The 18,479-nt window shown below is 47.0% G+C and overlaps 1 protein-coding gene across 5 annotated transcripts in view; it reads right to left on the reverse strand.

The window, feature by feature from the left end:
- GSPT1 (G1 to S phase transition 1) overlaps positions 1 to 18,479 on the reverse strand; it is a 125,117-nt gene that overhangs the window by 77,594 nt on the left and 29,044 nt on the right. For 3 of the 5 annotated variants that reach the window (XM_077987321.1, XM_077987323.1, XM_077987320.1), the window contains one exon: positions 14,867 to 14,937. The gene's annotated coding sequence lies outside the window, so the exon portion shown is untranslated. Of the gene's footprint in view, positions 1 to 12,132; positions 12,227 to 14,866; positions 14,938 to 18,479 lie in introns of all 5 variants that reach the window. The other 2 variants (XM_015125632.3, XM_015125633.3) reach the window with 1 other exon arrangement.

Below are 18,479 nucleotides of genomic sequence, written 5' to 3' on the forward strand. Positions count from 1 at the left end.
TTTTTGTATTTTTTAGTAGAGACAGGATTTCACCGTGTTGGCCAGGATGGTCTTGATCTACTGACTTTGTGAATCCGTCTGCCTAGGCCTCCCAAAGTGCTGGGATTACAGGCGTGAGCCACCGTGCCCACCTTTAACCTGCATGTTATTAAAAGTGGGTATATGGCCAGGCACGGTGGCTCACACCTGTAATCCCAGCACTTTGGGAGACCGAGGTGGGTGGATCACCTGAAGTCAGAAGTTCAAGACCAGCCTGGCCAACATGGTGAAACCCCACTTCTAAAAATACAAAAAATTAGCTGGGTGGTGCGCGCCTGTAACCCCAGGTACTCGGGAGACTGAGGCAAGAGAATCGCTTGAACCGGGAGGTAGAGGTTGCAGCGAACTGAGATCACACCACTGCACTCTAGCTTGGGCAACAAGAGTGAAACTCTGTTTCCAAAAAAAAAAAAAAAAAAAAAAAAGAAAGAAAGAAAAAGAAAAAGAAAAAAAGGGTGTAGCTGGGCATGGTGGCTCATGCCTGTAATCCTAGCAATTTGGAAGGCTGAGGCAAGCAGATCACCAGCCTGGCCAACCTGATGAAACCCCGTCTCCAACTCCATCTCTACTAAGAATACAAAAATTAGCTGGACATGGTGGTGGATGCCTGTAATCCCAGCTACTCGGGAGGCTGAGGCAGGAGAACTGCCTGAACCCAGGAGCTAGAGGTTACAGTGAACTGAGATCACGCCACTGCACTCCAGCCTGGGAAACAAAAAGTTAACCATATGACCCAGCAATTCCGCTCCTAGGTAAATACCCAAGAGCACTAAAAACGCCTATGCACTCAAAAACTCGTGCACAAATGCCCATAGCTGTATTAATGTTGGTACTGTCATTACTCTCTGTTATAGCCAAACAGTGCAGACATCCCAAATGTCCCTCAACTAATGAATGGATAAAGAAAATGTAGTCTACCCATACAATGAAATAGTATTTGGCCATATAAAGGAATGAAGTGGGCGCGGTGGCTCACACCTGTAATCCTAGCACTTTGGGAGGACTGCTTAAGGACAGGAGTTCGAGACCAGCCTAGTCAACATGGTGAAACCCCATCTGTACTAAAAATGTACAAAAATTAGCTGGGCGTGGTGGCAGGTGCCTGTGTCCCAGCTACTCGGGAGGCCGAGGCAGGAGAATCACTTGAACTCGGGAGGCAGAGGTTGCAGTGAACTGAGATCATTCCCCTGAACTCCAGCCTGGATGACAGAGTGAGACAGTCTAAAAAAAAAAAAAAAAAAAAAAGGAATGAAGTGCATGCTACAATATGGATAGACCCTGAAAACATTATGCTGAGCAAAAGGAAGATAGACACAGAAGATGACAAAGTGTATGATTCCATTTATAGGAAATGTACAGAACAGGCAAATCCAGAGACAAAAATGGATTCCTGGTTCCTGGGGGCTGGGAAGTGAATGGAAGGACATGGGGAGTGACTTTTTTTTTTTTTTTTTTTTAGACAGACTCTTGCTCTGTTGCCCAGGCTGGAGTGCAGTGGCGCAATCTCTGCTCACTGCAAGCTTCGCCTCCTGGGTTCATGCCATTCTCCTGCCTCAGCCTTCTTAGTAGCTGGGACTACAGGTGCCTGCCGCCACACCCGGTTAATGTTTTTGTATTTTTTTAGTAGAGACGGTGTTTCACCATGTTAGCCAGGATGGTCTCCTGACCTCGTGATCCGCCTGCCTCGGCCTCCCAAACTGCTGGGATTACAGGCATGAGCCACCATGCCTGGTCTGTTTTTTTTTTTTTCTTTTTTTTTTTTTTGAGATGGAGTCTTGCTCTTGTTGCCCAGACTAGAGTGCAGTGGCACGATCTCAGCTCACTGCAACCTCTGCCTCCCAGGTTGAAGCGATTCTCCTGCCTCAGCCTCCTGAGTAGCTGGGACTATAGGCGTGCACCACCACGCCCAGCTAATTTTTCTATTTTTTGTAGATATGGGGTTTCACCAGGTTGGCCAGGCTGGTCTCAAACTCCTGACCTCGTGATCTGCCCACCTCATTCTCCCAAAGTGTTGGAATTACAGGAGTGAGCCACTGTGTTTAGCCTCCTCTCTCCCCCTCCACCTCCCCTCCCCTTCCCTCTCCTCCCCTTCTCTTTCCTCCCCTTCCCTCTCTTTTTTTTCTTTTCTTTCTTGCAAGGGCTCACTCTTTCACCGGAGTGGAGACTGGAGTGCAGTGGTGAAACCATAGCTCACTGTAGCCTCCCTCAGACTCCTGGCCTCAACCAATCCTCTTGCCTCAACTTCCCAAGTAGCTGGGACTACAGGTATGCACCATCACACCTGGACAATTTTTTTTTTTTACTTTTGTAGAGATGCAAGTCTTGCTATGTTGCCCAGGCTGGTCTCAAACTCCTGGGCCCTAGTAATCCTCCCACCTCGGACTCTCAAACTGCTGGGATTACAGGTGTGAGTCACTGCACCTGGCCAGTACAGGATTTCTTTGGGGAATGATGAAAATATTCTAAAATTGATTGTGGTGAGATGCTGCAACTCTGGATATACTAAAAACCATGGAATTGTTCACTTTAAAGGGTGAATTTTATAGCATGTAAATTACATCTCAACAAAGCTGTTTTTACAGAAAGGACAAAATAGACAAGTAAATTTTGAGGCCGCTGTATTTGTCACACAGCTCTCACGCACTAAGTAATCCTTACTGAAACTCACATCATAATGGAAGTCTCACAGAACTCTGCTATTCCCACAGGTCCAGGACAGACCAGTTGGAGGCTGAGGACTCATTCTAGTCATGTCCAGACCCAGAGTCTGTTGCCTGGGGGCTGTGGGCTTGGCAGAGCCTATTTTGATGTGGTGGTATCAAGTCTCTCTTCTGGATACCTCAATTAGTTGCTTGCAGCCTGTCTTTGTTGCTGTTTGCAGTGGTGTTTTACTACCTTGTTGAGAGATCTGCAAAGTTCATGCTTTCGCCGAGCAATCTGAACAGTATGTAATCTGGTTGAGTTCCTGTACTTGGTTGCAGTTAGAAACAGTCCTGCCCTCTTCCTACTACAATTTCTCCTGGACTCTGGAAGGCTGGAGGCAAGGGATACGCCTTCCCCTTTCTCCTCCCTGCCCCTTTACTATCCATTCATCTGTTAGACCTTAAACCGTGCTTAACACTAACAACATTCTCTCCAGAGGCCAAATGAAATTTACCACTGATGCAGGGCAAGTGAGCCCAAAAGTGGGGCTTAGCCCATGAGGGTTCTTGGCTTTGCCCAGGAAAGAACTGAAGGGCAAGCGGAGGTAAAATAAAACAGCTTTATTAAAGCAGTGGTGTTGGCCGGGCGCGGTGGCTCAAGCCTGTAATCCCAGCACTTTGGGAGGCCGAGACGGGCGGATCACGAGGTCAGGAAATCGAGACCATCCTGGGTAACACAGTGAAACCCCGTCTCTACTAAAAATACAAAAACTTAGCCGGGCGAGGTGGCAGGCGCCTATAGTCCCAGCTACTCGGGAGGCTGAGGCAGGAGAATGGCGTGAACCCGGGAGGCGGAGCTTGCAGTGAGCTGAGATCCGGCCACTGCACTCCAGCCTGGGTGACAGAGCGAGACTCCGTCTCAAAAAAAAAAAAAAAAAAAGCAGTGGTGTTACAACTCCTTAGGTGTTACATCTCTGTAACTGTTCCTGCAGAATCAGGCTACCCTGTAAGCAGGGAGTAGCCACTCAGGCAGTTTTGCAGTCACATTTATACCCACTCTTTTCCTTTTTTTTTTTTTTTTGACATGGAGTCTCACTCTGCTGCCCAGGCTGGAGTACAGTGGCGTGATCTTGGCTCACTGCAACCTCTGCCTCCCAGGTTCAAGTGATTCTCCTGCCTCAGTCTCCTGAGTAGCTGGGATTACAGGTGCGTACCACCATATCTGACTAATTTCTGTATTTTTACTAGAGACGGGGTTTCATCACGTTGGCCAGGCTGGTCTCAAACTCCCAACCTCAGGTGATCCACCTGCCTCAGCCTCCCAAAGTGCTGGGATTACAGGTGTGAGCCACGGCACCCAGCTTGAGCATCTTTTATTTAAAAATTAAAAAAATGCCGGGTACAGCGGCTCATGCCTGTAATCCCAGCACTTTGGGAGGCTGAGGCAGGCGGATCGCCTGAGGTCAGGAGTTTGAGACCAGCCTGACCAACACGGAGAAACCCCGTCTCTACTAAAAATACAAAATTAGCCGGGCATGGTGGTGCATGCCTGAAATCTCAGCTACTCAGGAGGCTGAGGCGGGAGGATCACTTGAACCTGGGAGACGGAGGTTGTGGTGAGCCGAGATCTCGCCATTGCACTCCAGCCTGGGTGACAAGAATGAAACTCCATCTCAAACAAACAAACAAACAGAAACTGGGCATTTTTGAGTGTGCTTCCTGGCTATTTGTACCTCTTCCTTAGAGAAATGTCTTTTCAGACTCTTGGCCCATTTAAAAATCAGGTACATTTAATCTTTTAAAAAACTATTATGGGCCGGGCGCGGTGGCTCACGCCTGTAATCCCAGCACTTTGGAAGGCCGAGGGGGGCGGATCACAAGGTCAGGAGATCGAGACCACGGTGAAACCCCGTCTCTACTAAAAATACAAAAAATTAGCCGGGCGCGGTGGCGGGCGCCTGTAGTCCCAGCTACTCAGGAGGCTGAGGCAGGAGAATGGCGTAAACCCAGGAGGCGGAGCTTGCAGTGAGCCGAGATCGCGCCACTGCACTCCAGCCTGGGCGACAGAGTGAGACTCCGTCTCAAAAAAAAAAAAATAAAATAAAATAAAAAACTATTATGATTTTTAGAGAGGGGTGTCTTGTTATATTGTCTGGGGTGGGCCGGAACTCCAGGGGTCAAGCAGTCCTCCTGCCTCAGCCTCCTGAGTAGCTGGCATTACAGGCACATGACACCACACCTAGCCAAGTATATTTAATTTTGAATGATCTCCTCAACAATAATATACTGGAGCCACTCTCTAGGTTTGTTTTCCTCAGACATCTCAGGGATGAACAGAGCCACTATGCAGTAATGCTTCACAGTGGGCATTCTGAAGTCAGATGGACTGGATTTGAATCCCAGCTTAGCTACTTATTAATATGCGATCTTCATCATTCTCTCTGGACCTCGGTTTTACCCACCTACACAATGCAGATGGAAATATTAGCTACTTTAGGCCAGGTGCACTGGCTCACACCTATAATCCCAGCATGGGAGGTCAAGGCAGGCGGATTGCTTGAGGCCAGGAGTTCCAGACCAGCCTGGTCAACACAGCAAAACCCCAACTCCACCAAAAATACAAAAATTAGCCAGGCGTGGTGGCACATGCCTGTAGTCCCAGCTATGCTGGGAGGCTGAGACAAGAGAATCACTTGAACCTGGAAGGCGGAAGTTACAGTGAGCTGAGATTGCGCCACTGGACTCCAGCCTGGGTGACAGAGTGAGAGTTTCTTAAAAAAAAAAAAAAGAAAAGAAAAAAAGAAGAGTTGCCAGGTGCGGTGGCTCACACCTGTAATCCCAGTATTTTGGGAGGCTGAGGCGGGTTGATCGCCTGAGGTTGGGAGTTTGAGACCAGCCTGGGCAACACGGTGAAATCCTGTCTCTACTAAACATACAAAATTAGCCGGGTGTGGTGGCGGGTGCCTGTAATCCCAGCTACTCAGGAGGCCGAGACATGAGAATTGTGTGAACCCGGGAGGCGGAGGTTACAGTGCGCCAAAATCGCGCCACTGCACTCTGGGCGACAAGAGCGAAACTCTGTCTCAAAAAGAAAAGAAATATTAACTACTTTAGAGGTTTGTTGTGAGCATTGAAAAAGGCAGTGATTTGTTGGGTGTGGTGGCTCATGTCGGTAATCGTAGCACTTTGGGAGGCTGAGGTGGGTGGATTGCTTGAGGCCAGGATTTGCAGACCAGCCTGGGCAACATAGCAAGACACTGTGTCTACAAAAAAATTGAAAATCAGCTGAGTGTGGTGCCTGCTGCATGCCTGTAATCCCAGCTTCTTGTAGGGGGGAGGGGGCTGAGATGGGAGGATTGCTTGAGCCCGGGAAGTCAAGGCTGCTGTGAGCCATGATGCTGTGATCAGGCCACTGTACTTCAGCCTGGGCAACAGAGTGAGACCCTGTCTCAAAAAAAGAAAAAGAGACAGAAAGGAAGGAAGGAAAAAAGACAGTGATTGTCAAAGGCTTTGGTAAGGGCTCAGTAAATGTCAGCCACAATAGTAATGACATCAACACTTGCTAAGCCTTTTCGTTTTTACTACTGTGCACGTTGGTGACGTCATGCAATCAACTCGGCAACCTTGCAAAATAGGTATCATCATCTCCACTTACAAGCAAGAAACTGAGGCTTAGCAAGGTGAAGTCATGTGAGCAGAGCTACATAGCTGGTAGGTGGCAAAGCAGATTCCCACCCAGGCTCCTGTGACTCCAGGGTCCTCCTCAGATGTTAGCCTCAGTCAAGTTTTTAGCCCAAATCTTCGTCTCCTCTTGCCAGGATTTCTGCTATTCAAATGCAGTCACGGGAATCAGAAAAGAACCCAGATAAATACATCAGCAGCAGCTTATTCAGGCAGAGAAAACACACAGCAGCCTCGAGAATGCAGCTCATCTTGCTTTGGGCTTACTTTTGAGTGAAAGGTTCTCTTAGCCAAGCCCTGGCCAGTCTCCTCATTCAGCCCAGACTCTCAGAGCCTTATGGAGCTGGCTGGACAGCAGTGGAAGTAAAGGGCAGCCTTGCTCCCTCTTTTTTAACATCGTTTAGGATTTCTGTGTAGTTCCTCAGAGCGACATTGGGTGTCACCTTTGAGTTACCTGAAGCCAGTTTCCCCCAGAGGTTGATGAGTGTGTCCTTTTCCCAGAGTTTCTGGTTGTCTAAGATCTATCTGCTTTGGAGATACAGTACATTCATTGCCAATACTTGTGCCCCCGACTTCACAGGAATATCTCGTTCTCATTTGTCCTGAAAGAGGAGTGTTCTCTGCAACCACATAAGCCTCGAATTTGTTTTTGAATTAATTTTTTTTTTTGAGATGGAGTCTCTCTCTGTCACCCAGGCTGGAGTGCAGTGGCACGATCTTGGCTCATTGCAACCTCCACCTCCTGGGTTCAAGCGATTCTCCTGCCTCAACCTACTGAGTAGCTGAGATTACAGGCGCCCGCCACTACCCCTGGCTAATTTTTGTATCTTTAGTAGTAGTGATGGGGTTTCGTCCTGTTGGCTGGGCTTGTCTTGAACTCTTGACCTCAGGTGATCTGCCCACCTCAGACTCCCAAGGTGCTGGGATTACAGGCATGAGCCACTGTGCCCAGCCTAATTAATTTTTTTTTTCTAAGAGATAGGGTATCACTATGTTGTCCAGGCTGGTCTCGAACTCTTGGGCTCAAAGCAATCCTCTTGCTGCAGCCTCCAAAAATGCTGAGATTATAGGCCTGAGCCACGATGCCCACTAAGCCTTGAATTTCAAGATGGGCTTCATGCCTGATGACTTTGCAAATGACTTCTCTTCTGTGGAAAGGAGGATGCTAACATAAGGACGAGAGAGAGTTTATGCAAAGTCCCTACCAACTCAGAGCCCTTTTCTCCCCATGTTCTTTGCACTCTGCCCACACATCGGTTTCCAAGCCTGGCTGTGAGTAACAGTGAACAACTCAGGGGCCAGGACTCTTTTCGATCGCTCCCTCCTTCCTCTCATCCTCCGTCCCTTCCTTCTTCCTTCCGCCCCATAAATATTTACCAAGTAGATATTACGTGTCAGACACTGGGAACATAACAGAGAACGAAACAAAAGTTCTCTTTCTTTGTAGAATTTACACTGAAACTTCTTATTTCTCTGTATGTTCTCAGCAGCATCTAAGCTGAGAACATACAGAGAAACAAGACATTGGATGGCTTGGCTAACCCTCTTCCTTTCTAGTTTTTCCTATCCATATACTAACATATATACATGATTTTTTTTGTATGTAAAATACGTTTTATTGTTTTTTAAAAGGATTCAGGGTTTGGTTTTAAATCAGACTGCATACCTTTCAAATCAATTTGACATCTCTCTCACTGTGTCAAACTGGCTTCAGTTAGCAATACCTCATTAAATCCAAAAGAAAAAAATGCTTTAATTTTAAGGAAGAAAATTCAGTTTTGAGAACACTCACATTAGTCTGTAATTCAAAACAAAGTGAGGGCTAATGTTTCATGATTCTTTATACATCCTTCTCTTCAACACAGAACCAGGGAAGTAGCAGGCACTGGCACTGATACAGATGGACACTGCACGCACACACACCCAGCCCCCAAACAACAAAATTCAGAGTATGTCAAAGGCAAAAGGTTTGTTATGGTATTGATCGAAACCCCCGGAGTCCGTCGGGCATCTCATGCCTGTAATCCCAGCACTTTGGGAGGCCAAGGTGGGCGGATGAGGAGGTCAGGAGATCAAGACCATGCTGGCTAATGAGGTCAGGAGATCAAGACCATCTTGGCTAATGAGGTCAGGAGATCAAGACCATCCTGGCTAACAGGGTGAAACCCCATCTCTACTAAAAAATACAAAGAAAAAAATTAGCGTGGCTCAAACCTGTAATCCCAGCACTTTGGGAGGCCGAGGCGGGTGGATCACAAGGTCAGGAGATCATGACCACGGTGAAACCCCGTCTCTACTAAAAAAAATACAAAAAATTAGCTGGGCGTGGTGGCAGGCACCTGTAGTCTCAGCTACTTGGGAGGCTGAGGCAGGAGAATGGCAGGAACCCGGGAGGCGGAGTTTGCAGTGAGCCGAGATCGTGCCACTGCACTCCAGCCAGTGGGACAGAGCGAGACTCCGTCTCAAAAAAATAAAAAAAGAAAAAAAAAGAAAAAAATTAGCTGGGCGTGGTGGTGGGTGCCTGTAGTCCCAGGTACTCGGGAGGCTGAGGCAGGGGAACGGCATGAACCGGGGAGGCAGAGCTTGCAGTAAGCCGAGATCAAGCCACTGCACTCCAGCCTGGACGATAGAGCAAGACTCATCTCAAAAAAAAAAAAAAAAAAAAAAAAAAAAAAGCAAGAAACCCCTGGAGTCAACAGTCTATCTCAGCAGGTATCTTCAAGGTTTTGATCTTGAATCTATACGAAAGAATCTATTGTCATGTACATGATATTTACATTTCAAATGGAAATAGGACCCATCTTAATAATATTTGATGACTAACCCCTACACCTGAAACTTAATAGGGTACTATGGCCACCCTCCCTCCCTCCTTCCCTCCCTCCCTCCCTTCCTTCCTTCCTTCCTCTCTCTTTCTTGTCTCTCTCTCTCTGCCTGCCTTCCTTCCTTCCTTTTTTTTTTGAGATGGAGTCTCGCTCCGTCACCCAGGCTGGAGTGCAATAGTGCAATCTCGGCTCAATGCAACCTCCGCCTCCCGGGTTCAAGCGATTCTCCTGCCTCAGCCTCCCGAGTAGCTGAGACTACAGGCACATGCCACCATGCCTGGCTAACTTTTTGTATCTTTAGTAGGGACGGGGTTTCACCGTGTTAGCCAGGACGGTCTCGATCTCCTGACCTCATGATTCACCTGCCTCGGTGTCTCAAAGTGCTAGGATTACAGGCGTGAGCCACCGCGCCTGGTGTGAGATGCAAACATTTTTCTTAGTTTATTTTTTGCTTTCATATCATCCTTTGTTTTATTTACTTATTTATTTACTTTAATTTTTTTTTTTTTTTTGAGACGGAGTCTCTTGCTCTGTGGTCTGGGCTGGAATGCAGTGGCGCAATTCTCCTGCCTCAGCCTCCGGAATAGCTGGGATTACAGGTGCACGCTAACATGCCCGGCTAGTTTTTGTATTTTTAGTAGAGACGGGATTTCACCAAGTTGGCCAGGCTAGTCTCCACCTCCTGACCTCAAGTGATTTGCCCATCTCGGCCTCCCAAAGTCCTGGGACTACAGGCATAAGCCACCGCACCCAGCCTCATATCATCTTTCTTTTGTAAACAGTGCTTAGCATTCTATTGATCAGGCATACTATAATTTTTTTTTTTTTTTTGAGACAGAGTCTCGCTCTGCCGCCCAGGCTGGAGTGCAGTGGCGTGATCTTGGCTCACTGCAAGCTCCGCCTCCCGGGTTCACGCCATTCTCCTGCCTCAGCCTCCCGAGTAGCTGGGACTACAGGCGCCCGCCACCTCGCCCGGCTAGTTTTTTTTTGTATTTTTTAGTAGAGACGGGGTTTCACTGTGTCAGCCAGGATGGTCTCGATCTCCTGACCTCGTGATCCGCCCGTCTCGGCCTCCCAAAGTGCTGGGATTACAGGCTTCAGCCACCGCGCCCGGCCCAGGCATACTATAATTTTTAAGCAGTCTTTTATTAATAGGCATTTTGGTTATTTCCAATTTTTTTGCAATTAAAAACCACCCAGCTCTTTCTAGTAATCTGCTTTGCATCTCTTTCATGCAAAATTCCTAAAAGTGGAATTGCTTCATTAAAGAATATTAATTTTAGGCCAGGTGTGGTGGCTAATGCCTGTAATCCCAACACTTTGGAAGACTGGGGTGGAAGGATCACTTGAGACCAGAAGTTCGAGACCAGCCTGGGCAACAGAGCGAGACCCCCATCTCTGAAAAAAAAAAAAATTAGCCAGTTATGGTTGCATGCCTATAATCCCAGCTTCTGGGGAGGCTGAGGCAGAAGAATCACTTGAACCCAGGAGTTTAAGGTTACAGTGAGTTATGATTGCACCACTGCACTCCAGCCTAGGTGACAAGGTAAGACTCTGTCCCTAAAAAAAAAAAAAGGAGAAAGAAAAAAAAAAGACTATTAACTTTAAAAAGACTCTTTTAGGTATAATTGAGAAATAAAAATTTGTTTTAAAAAGAAAAAAGGCTGATACATATTGAGTATTGGATATTATATTTAAAATAACTTTTTGCTATTTAAAAACAACAAACTTTTATTGATTAAAAAAAAACCCCTCACATACCCATCACCCATCAAGTCAGGCTGACCTGGTCTAATCTATACACGTAACTACATCTGCCTCTCTTGTATTATTTTGAAGTAATTCATTTCAGCTATAAGGATTTCAGAATTTAGACTGGGCGCGGTGGCTCACACCTATAATCCCAGCATTGTGGATTGAGGCCAGGAGTCCGAGACCAGCCTGGCCAACATGGTGAAACTCCATCTCTACTAAAAATACAAAAATTAGCCAGCTGTGGCTGCACATGTCTATAATCCAAGCTACTCTGGAGGCTGAGGCATGAGAATCACTTGAACCTGGGAGGCGGAGTTTGCAGTGAACCAAGATGGTACCACTGTACTCTAGCCTAGGTGACCGAGTGAAACTCTGTCTCAAAAAAAAAAAAGAAAAAAAAAAAATTTTTGAGATTTAGAGAGACACTATCTTTGGATCAGAAATTTGCCATTCCAGCTGGACGTGGTGGCTCACGCCTGTAATCCCAGCACTTTGGGAGGCTGAGGCAGGTGGATCATGAGGTCAGAAGATCGAGACCATCCTGGCCAACATGGTGAAATTCTGTCTCTACTAAAAATACCAAAAAAAAAAAAAAGAAAATAGCCAGGTGTGGTGGCACACCTCTGTATTCCCAGCTAGCTACTTGGGAGGCTGGGGCAGGAGAATTGCTTGAACCCAAGAGGCGGAGGTTGCAGTGAGCCAAGACTGTACCACTGGACTCCAGCCTGGGTGACAGAGAGAGATTCTGTCTCAAAAAAAAAAAAAAAAGAAAGAAAGAAAAAAAAGAAAAAAGAAATTTGCCATTCCTCCTCCCAGTTCTTTCAGATAGTGGCAACGGAAATTTACCCGATGATGCTGCTTGGGAAGGCTTCCACTGGGAGGATGCTTGGAGGAAAACGTTTAATCCCACTCCACGTATCCCCTCTGGAACCTGGCTCTCTTTTTGAAAACAGGAAAAAACCGATCACCCACTTAGATGACTCAGCCAGCCCCAGGCCTCCTCTGGTCCACTGCAGAGTCCCTGCAGACCCAAATGCTTTGCCTCAGCCATGCTTTTTCACTTAGTTTTGATTCATTTCAAAGGCAGGCAGGAAATTGCCGCCAGTCATTAATCATGCATGAATCTTTCCTCTGCCCCTCTTCCATGAAGAGGACCCATGTTGATGGGCACCTCCCTCTTGTGTTCTTACCTTGATGGGCTCTGACAGCAGGTGGTAGGTGTCTCTCTCTATTTCACAGCACAGGTCACCAAGACTCGGGGAGGGAAAGTGAATTGCTCAAGCCCTGTAAGTGGGAGAACCAAGCCTTGAACCCGGCTCTGTGGGCTCTTAGTGGAAAGCCCACAGGGTGGGTTCAAGGCCTGGTTCCCACATTGCACTCAAAAATGAACACTCTCTGGGGTCCTACTCTCAGTAGCCGTCTGGATGAGAAATGATCTCTTGCAGGGCGCAGTGGCTCACACCTGTAATCCCAGTACTTTGGGAGGCTGAGGCGGGCAGATCACCTGAGGTCAGGAGTTTGAGACCAGCCTGGCCAATGTGGTGAAACCCTGTCTCTATTAAAAATACAAAAATTAGCCGGACGTGGTGGCAGGCACCTGTAGTCCCAGCTACTTGGGAAGCTGAGGCAGGAGAATTGCTTGAACCCAGGAGGTAGAGGTTGCAGTGAGCTGAGATCTTACCATTGCACTCCAGCCTGGGTGACAGAGTGAGACTCTGTCTGAAGAGAAGAGAAGAGAAGAGAAGAGAAGAGAAGAGAAGAGAAGAGAAGAGAATGCCCAGGAGGGACACTGACTAAGAACCGGATGCTCATGCTGGCATTGGAACCAGGCTTCTCCAGGTCCCCTCCTGAAAACCTCTCTTGCTCTTGGCAGGCTCTCAGTCTCCATGCTCAGCTGGCTTCACCGCAGGGGTACCAGGCACTAGGGGGTGGAGGACAGGTACCCTGCTGGCCAGGCCCCCAGGAGCGCTCCACAGCTGGCCCTGCCTCCTCATTTAGGCAGCACCAGTTGTTGCCAAGATGGCTATTGTTTTTATTTTTAATTAATTAATTTATTCTTCTTCTTCTTCTTCTTCTTCTTCTTCTTCTTTTGAGATGGAGTCTCGCTCTGTTGCCCAGGCTGGAGTGCAGTGCTGCGATCTCAGCTCACTGCAACCTCCACCTTCTGGGTTCAAGCGATTGTCCTCCCTCAGCCTCCCGAGTAGCTGGGACTACAGGCGTGTGCCACAGTACCCGGCTAAGTTTTGTATTTTTAGTTGAGAGAGGGTTTCACCATGTTAGCCAGGATGGTTTCCATCTCCTAACCTCATGATCCACCTGCCTTGGCCTCCCAAAGGCTGGGACCTCGTGAGCCACCACGCCCAGCCAAACTTTTGTAGTTTTTGTAGAAACGGGGTTTCACTATGTTGGCCAGGCTGGTCTTGACCTCCTGGGCTCATCTGATCCTCCCGCCCCATCTGATCCGATCCCAAAGTGCCAGGATTATAGGTGTGAGCCACCGCGCCTGGCCCCGTTGCCCTATTCTTGCTGTTGGATCTTGGGCAAGAGCTGTAACTTCTCAGCCTCAGCCTTAGCCTACTCATCTGTGGAATGGGAGTAATAATAAGAATTGCACCTACCTTACCTCTTAACTGTCTGCAGCTTCCCCTCTGTCTCCATGGCAGTCTCTTCTCACGAAACAGGCAGAATGGGCTTTTTTTTTTTTTTTTTTTTCTAAGATGGAGTCTCAGTCTGTCTCCCAGGCTGGAGTGCAGTGGCGCAATCTCGGCTCACTGAAAACTCCGCCTTCTGGGTTCAAGGGATTCTCCTGCCTCAGCCTCCTGAGTAGCTGGGATTACAGGTGCCCGCCACCATACCCAGCTAATTTTTCTATTTTTAGTAGAGACGGAGTTTCACCATGTTGACCAGGCTGGTCTCCATCTCCTGACCTCTAGTGATCTGCCCTCCTTGGCTTACCAAAGTGCGGGATTACAGGCATGAGCCACCATGCCTTGCCTAAATTTTTCTGGGTGAATCATTTCCTTTACATCTAGTCCACTGTACCATTTAATCAACTTTAGCTTGTCTTGGGTTCATCACTCTAAATCCTGTCCATTGCTCCCACTGAATTATTATAACAGCTTTTCATCTACCTTTTCTCCTCTTTTTAACACAAATCTGATCTCACTTTTCTACTTTAAACTCTTTAGTTTTTACCCGTTGCCCTACTCTTTTTTTTTTTTTTTTTTTTTTTGAGACGGAGTCTCGCTCTGACGCCTAGGCTGGAGTGCAGTGGCCAGATCTCAGCTCACTGCAAGCTCTGCCTCCCGGGTTTACGCCATTCTCCTGCCTCAATCTCCCAGAGTAGCTGGGACTACGGGCGCCCGCCACCTCGCCCGGCTAGTTTTTTGTAGTTTTTAGTAGAGACGGGGTGTCACCGTGTTAGCCAGGATGGTCTCAATCTCCTGACCTCGCGATCTGCCTGTCTCGGCCTCGCAAAGTGCTGGGATTACAGGCTTAAGCCACCGCGCCCGGCCACCCTACTCTTTTTTTTTAGACATGGTCTCTGTCACCCAGGCTGGAGCGCAGTGGCATGGTCATAGCTCACTGCTGTCTCAAATTTTTAGGCTCAAGCAATCTGCCTGCCTCAGCCTCCTGAGTGGCTGGGACTACAGGTGTGTGACACCACGCCTGGGTAATTAAAAAAATTTTTTTTTTAGTAGAGATGAGGTCTCACTACATTGACCGGCTGGTCTTGAACTCCTGGGTTCATCTGATTCTCCCACCTCAGCCTCCCAAAATGCCGGGATTACAGGTGTGAGCCACTGTGCCTGGCCCTATTGCCCTATTCTTGCTGTTGGACCTTGGGCAAGAGCTGTAACTTCTCAGCCTCAGCCTTAGTCTACTCATCTGTGGAATGGGAGTAATAATAAGAATTGCACCTACCTTACCGGATTGATGAGAAGATCAGCTCGTTGCAAAACATGCAGCACAGCACACAGCATCTCCCAAGAGCCCTGTGAATGGATGCTTTCATTATTTAGGTCAGCATTTGTTTTGTATTGAAGCTAGACACAAGGCTATACAAAATGAATCCTCTGTGAGGATGGCAATAAGTGTTAGAAAAATCACATGTCCAAAGTGAACTTTTCCAGTAACTATTAAAATAATGAAAAAAGCAGAGTTAGGCCGGGCGCGGTGGCTCAAGCCTGTAATCCCAGCACTTTGGGAGGCCGAGACGGGCGGATCACGAGGTCGGGAGATCGAGACCATCCTGGCTAACACGGTGAAACCCCGTCTCTACTAAAAAAATACAAAAAACTAGCCGGGCGAGGTGGTGGGCGCCTGTAGTCCCAGCTACTTGGGAGGCTGAGGTAGGAGAATGGCGTGAACCCGGGAGGTGGAGCTTGCAGTGAGCTGAGATCCGGCCACTGTACTCCAGCCCGGGCGACAGAGCGAGACTCCGTCTCAAAAAAAAAAAAGTGGAAGAGACATCTATTTTGAAAGCTTGAGTTTGCATATCATTAGATTCACAATGAAAACACATTAAGTAAAAGACTTAAAAGTAGGCTCACATTTACATTAAAATCATGTCGTCTGCACCATCGACAGAATCTTAAACGTAGAAATAAAGGAATTCATTTTAGTCATAGTTCCAAACTGATTTCCGAAACCTCTTAATCAGGAAATTTCAAAAAAATATTTAAAATGCCTGGTAACACTTTTCAGAGCAATTGCAAAATTTAATGTGTGCAAATTATTCATATATTCATAATTTTATTATCATATATCAGATTTGGGGAATCCAGTGCAAGGTAAAGGAAATATCTATTAGCTGCTAAAAAAAAAAAAAACTCATATGTGAAAAGAATTTGAGTTTAAATATTGTAACTGCCATCCTATTGACTCAGAGCTCTCACCAAAGCTCTCACTACTTAATAAGGTTGGCAGCTCTCATCGATTGGAAAGGCTAAATTAGTGGGAACCTTTCTGTTTTTTTTTTTTTTTTAAAACAGAGTCTCGCATTGTCGCCCAGGCTGGAGGGCAGTGGTTCGATCTTGGCTCACTGCAATCTCCACCTCCCGGGTTCAAGCGATTCTCCTGCCTCAGCCTCCCAAGTAGCTGGGATTACTCGTGCCCTCCACCACACACAGCTAATTTTTTGTATTTCTAGTAGAGAAGTGGTTTCACTGTGTTGGCCAGGCTGGTCTCAAACTCCTGACCTCATGATCCACCTGCGTCAGGCTCCCAAAGTGCTGGGATTACAGGCGTGAGCCACTGCACCTGGCCCCTTTCTTTTTTAAAGAGCTTTCACAGAGTCAGACTTTCTGTAGAACTGAACCAAACTGTGATGTGGCCAGCTGTTTTTCTGAAACTGCTTTTGTTTGATTTGGTAAATTTTAAAAATAGGTCCAGCAAGGAAGGGAATAAATGACTGAAAACGGAAATACGAAGAGGCCTTGACGTTCTAGCCAGCCCAGGAGAGCTCTCAGCAAAGTGAGCATGCTGGTCATTACCATTTACTAAAATTAGAAATTCTCCTAAAAGTTAATAGGAGAAACAGAGAGGCTTTTGGCCAAAGTGCCATAGGCTGGGAGGGTAGAATTGAGGCCTCAGGCAGTGCTGTGGTTTGAATGTGTCCCCCAAAATTCACGTGTTGGAAACTGAATCCCTGGTGCAACAGTGTTGGGAGGTGAGATTTTTAAGAGGTGATTAAGTCATGAAGGCTCTGAGCTCATGAATGGATGAATGCTAGGATCCTTCTAAAAAAATGAGTTCTAGGCCTGGCATGGTGGCTCACGCCTGTAATCCCAGCACTCTAGGAGGCTGAGACAGGCAAATCACTTGAGGTCAGGAGTTTGAGACCAGCCTGGGCAACATGGTAAGATCCTGTCTCTACTAAAAATACAAAAACTAGCCAGGTGTGGTGGCACGTGCCTGTAGTCCCAGCTAAGGCACATGGGAGGCTCAGGCACAAGAATTGCTTAAATCTGGGAGGTAGAGGTTGCTGTGAGCTGAGATTGTGCCACTGCATTACAGCCTGGGTAACAGAGCGAGACTCCATCTCAAAAACAAAACAAAACCAACAAAAAATATATGTATACACATAGAAAACCTGTTCCCATAAAGATGTACATGAATGCTCATAGCAGCATTATTCATAATAGCTAAGTGAAAATAACCCAAATACCCATGAACTGATGAATACATGAACAAAATTTGGTATATCCATAGAACAGACTATTACTCGGCCGTAGGAAGGACTGAAGTACTGATTCATGCTACAGCATGGATGAACCTTGAAATCATTATATGAAGTGAAAGAAGCCGGACACAAAAGACAACCTACTGTATGATACTGTATGATTCCATTTATATTAAATGTCCAGAATAAGCAAATCCACAGAGGAAGAAAGTAGGTTAGTGGTTGTCAGGGGCTGGAGGAGGGGGAATGGAGAGTGACTGCTAGTGGGGACAAGGTTAATTTTGGGGGTAATGGAAATGTTGTGGAATTAGGTAACCATGATTGATGCATGAGTCTATGAATACGCTAAAATTCACCTAATTATGTACTTTATTTATTTCTTTACTATTTTTTATTTTTGAGACAGGGTCTGGCTCTAATTGCCCACGTTTGCTCACTGCTGCCTCTGCCTCCTGGGCTTAAGCAATCCTTCCACCTCAGCCTCCCCTGAGTAGCTGGGACTACAGGTGTGTATCAGTGTGCTTGGACAATTTTTGTATTTTTCTTGGTAGAGACAGGGTTATGCCATGTTGCCTAGGCTGGTCTCGAACTCCTAGGCTCAAGTGATCCCAGCCATACACATTAAGAGAGTGATCTTGCTGGATGTGGTGGCTCGTGCCTGTAATCTCAATACTTTGGGAGGCTGAGGTGGGAGGGTCCCTTGAGCCCAGGAGTTCAAGACCAGCCTCAGCAACAAAGGAAGACCCCATTTCTACAAAAAAATTGAAATATTAACCAGGTGTGGTGGCGTGCACCATTGGTCCCAGCTACTCAGGAGGTTGAGGTGGGAGTATTGCTTGAGCCCAGGAGGTAGAGGTGGCACTGAACTATGATTGTGCCACTGCCCTCTAGCCTGGGCAACAGAATGAGACCTGTCTCAAAACCAAAAACAAAACCAAGAGTTATCTTTACAGTATGTGAATGATATCTCAAAGCTGGTATTAAAGTAAAATAAACTGGGCTGGGCATGGTGGCTTATGCCTGTAATCCCAGTACTTTGGGAGGCCTAGGCGGGAGGATCACTTAAGTCCAGGAGTTCAAGACCAGCCTGGGAAATGTAGTGAGACTTCCGTCTCTGAAAAAAAAAAAAATGTAGCCGAGCATGGTGATGTATACTTGTAGTCTCAGCTACTTGGAAGGCTGAGGAGGGACGACTGCTTGAGCCCTGGAGGTGGAGGCTACACCGAGCCGTGATCCCACCACTGTACTTTAGTCTTTTTCATCTCAAAAAAAAAAAAAAAAAAAAAAAAAAAAAAGCCGAGCGTGGCGGTTCACGCCTGTAATCCCAGCACTTTGGGAGGCCGAGGCGGGCAG

This window comes from Macaca mulatta, chromosome 20, assembly GCF_049350105.2.
Source record: "Macaca mulatta isolate MMU2019108-1 chromosome 20, T2T-MMU8v2.0, whole genome shotgun sequence".
Classification (NCBI taxonomy): domain Eukaryota; kingdom Metazoa; phylum Chordata; class Mammalia; order Primates; family Cercopithecidae; genus Macaca; species Macaca mulatta.